Source organism: Pongo abelii, chromosome 9 (assembly GCF_028885655.2).
Source record: "Pongo abelii isolate AG06213 chromosome 9, NHGRI_mPonAbe1-v2.0_pri, whole genome shotgun sequence".
Taxonomy (NCBI): Eukaryota; Metazoa; Chordata; class Mammalia; order Primates; family Hominidae; genus Pongo; species Pongo abelii.
In genome coordinates this window covers 122,013,348-122,016,759 of record NC_071994.2, presented here as the reverse complement: position 1 = coordinate 122,016,759, position 3,412 = coordinate 122,013,348, and positions in this window count along the sequence as shown.

The window sequence follows — 3,412 nt, the reverse complement described above, 5'->3', positions numbered from 1 at the left end:
AAGGCAAACAAGCCAGTACATACTTGGGTACTAAACTGTGTAGAGTAGTTGGTAAACAAAGGTCTCGGGAGATATGACACCTGGACCCATCTGAGGGAAGGGAAAGTAAGATTTATTAAGCTTCAAGGCTGGGCATGGTGGCTTGCACCTGTCATCCCAGCATTTTGGGAGGCCAAGGTGGGAGGATTGCTTGAGCCCAGGAGTTTGAGATCAGGCAGAAGTTTGAGGTTAAGGCAGAAGAAACGCTTGAACTCAGGAGGCAGAGGTTGCAGTGAGCCGAGATCACGCCACTGCACTCCAGCCTGGGCAACAGAGCGAGACTCTGTCTCAAAAAATAATAATAATTAATTAATTAAAATAAAATAAAATTTAAAAATTAGCCAGGCATGGTGGTGCCTGCCTGTGGTTCCAGCTACTTGGCAGGTTGGGGTGAGAGGATAGCTTCAGTCCCAGAGATTGAGGCTGCAATGAGCCGTGATTGTGCCACTGCATTCCAGCCTGGGCAACAGAGCAAGACCTTGTCTCAAAAAAAAAAAAAAAAAAGAAAGAAAGAAAGATGAACATGACTTTGTTCCTGTCCTCAGTGAGCTTAGAAATAACACATCTTTACAAATGGGTATGATACAAGACTATAAATCCAGTGATTACATAATTTATTGTCCCAATTGGGATAGTTCTGAGGATAAACAGGAGCACTAATAATAATTACCCTAGAAAATCCCAGTGTGTTCTGAAGAAATCTGATTGTATCACCTTAGCAATGAGCAAGCTCAAAGTCATGGGAGCACAAGGAGCACTGGGATGAATCAGCAAAGCTCAATGGTAGAAGTGGATTCGAGTTGGGCTTGCTGTTGGGGAGGGCATAGGCAATCAACATGTAAACAAAATAATTTCAGATTATTTAATGGGGTACAGAGTGAGGGAGAGGGGCACTACTTTAATATCATCAGGGAAGGCAACTAGGAGGAGGTAACATTTAAGCCGAAACAAACTATGAGAAGAACCAAGAAATTCAAAGAGAAAAATATCACAAGAGCTGTCTTATCCCAGCAATGATCAGAGGGTCAGATCACTCATGGGGTTTGGGGCAAGGAGGTCCCAAGGGCCTCCTACTTATTCTGAAGAGAGATGAGGGATCGAAATGTTATCCAGTAGTTAATGGAGAATTATGAAAGACTCTTCAACAGAATAGTGATCTGACTGGGAAGACTACTCTGGCATTACTGTACAGGATGGGTTAGAGAGGAAAAGAGGTTGAAGCAGGAAGTCCAGGAAATAGTCTAAGCAAAAGAAAAAAACCCTGGGTTGAGACAGTGGCAGTAATCATGGAGAAGCAGAGATGGAAGTGATATCCCAGAGCAAGAATGGCCAAGATTTTGCAACGGATGTCATCTAACATAGCACCTGTCCCTGGGAGCCCTTCAATGAATACTAGTTCTTCCCTCTTCTCTCATTCAACCTGGAACCAGAGTGAGGGAAGATTGTTTTTGTTTGTTGTTTAGAATGGAGAAAAACTTGGGAACAAATCCAGGTTGAGAGGAAGAAGCAACAGAGAGAGAAACATTTAATAATATTAAAAATATAAAGGAAAGGAGGTAACCAATGGAATATTTTATTTTAAAAAAGGATAGATTAGCTTTACATAGGAGGTGTGATGCTCTATCTTCCAAGAAAGGAACAAAATGAAGTTTGTCAGGGAGGGAAGTGGAAAGTTTAGGAAGCTTCTGTGGATTTATGAAGGTGGAAAGTTTATAAAGCTTCTATTTGATTTGAAGGTAAGCTTATGGATAGAAGAAAAGATGTGGAACGCTGTAGTAGGAAATAATTGTCCTTGAAGAACAATTAAGTGGTTCTCATTCCTGGCTGGACATTAGGATCATCCAGGGAGCCTTAACACACAAAAAAATGACGCTGGACCCCAGCCCCAAGGATTCTGATTTAATTCTCCTGGGATGGGGCCCAGGCACTAGTGGTTTCATAAGCGCCTCTGTTGACTCTAATGAGCATCCACAATTGAGAACCAGCAGTAAAGGGTTTGTGGAGCAGCAGAAAGGGCTCAGCTGAGGTTCAGAAGCAAGAATTTATTGTTGAACCAATCAGCCTGGTTACAGGGCTCTCTCCAGCATCAACATTCCTGGAGCAGAGGCTGTGAAATTAGAGTGTGGCACTTGTTTATTAAGGTTGGTAGCGCACAAAGCTGAAGAGCTGAGAGACAATAGAGGCTAGGGAAATAGAACTGAATTGGCCAACCTCAGGCTGTAATCTGATAGAATAAGAAGAGGTTCAGACAAAAGTCAATAAAATAACAATAGCAACACCAACTAATTTTTTGAGTGCCATTTGCCAACTACTAAAATAAGTGATTTATTTCATTCACTTACCCTCATGACACTCTAGGTCCTATTATCCCCATCTTACCCACTTTATTGTTTTATTTTTTGTAGAGACAGAGTTTCTGTCTGTCGCCCAGGCTGGAGTACAGTAGCACAATCATAACTCACTGCAGCCTTGAACTCCTGGGCTCAAGCAATTCTCCTACCTCAGCCTCCTGAATAGCTAGGACAATAGGTGCACGCCACCCTGCCCAGCTTATTTTTTGTAGAGGCGGGATGTCAATATGTTGCCCAGGCTGACCTTGAACTCCTGGCCTCAAGCAATTCTTCTGCCTGGGGCTCCAACGTGCTGAGATTACAGGCCTGACCCATGTGCTGGCCAGTTTTTACCCATTTTATAAATGGGAAAATTGAGGTTCAGAAGTTAAGAAATGGCCAGGCGCGACGGCTCACGCCTGTAATCCTAGCACTTTGGGAAGCCAAGGAGGGTGGATCATTTGAGGTCAGGAGTTTGAGACCAGCTTGGTCAAAATGGTGAAACACCATCTCTACTAAAAATACAAAAATTAGCCAGGTGTGGTGGCACACACCTGTAGTCCCAGCTACTCGGGAGGCTGAGGCAGGAGAATCACTAGAACTTGGGAGGCAGAAGTTGCAGTGAGCTGAGATCACACCACTGCACTCCACCCCAGGCAACAGAGCAAGACTCCGTCTCAAAAAAAAAAAAAAAGAGTTGAGAAATGTTTCCATGTTTATGGAGTAATAGTTAATAAGTGGCAGAACTGGGATTATGAACCTAAATCTGTCTGAACCCAGAGCCTGAGCCCTGGTTGCATAGGAACAAAGGAAATGGGAAAGATAGGAGGATAGGGGCTTGTGGTAATATATCTAGGATTCTGAATGAGATTTAGATAGACCCAGAGGAAAGGAGATGAGAGGGTTTCTAAGGGAAACAATCAGAGGTGAGGAAATGTAACCTTTCAGGAGACCAGAGCAGCAAATGTATGGGGAGAGGAAGAGTAGGAAATCAGACTGGGTAGGCATACTGGCAGTCTCAGTCGTCTACACAGTGTAGACTA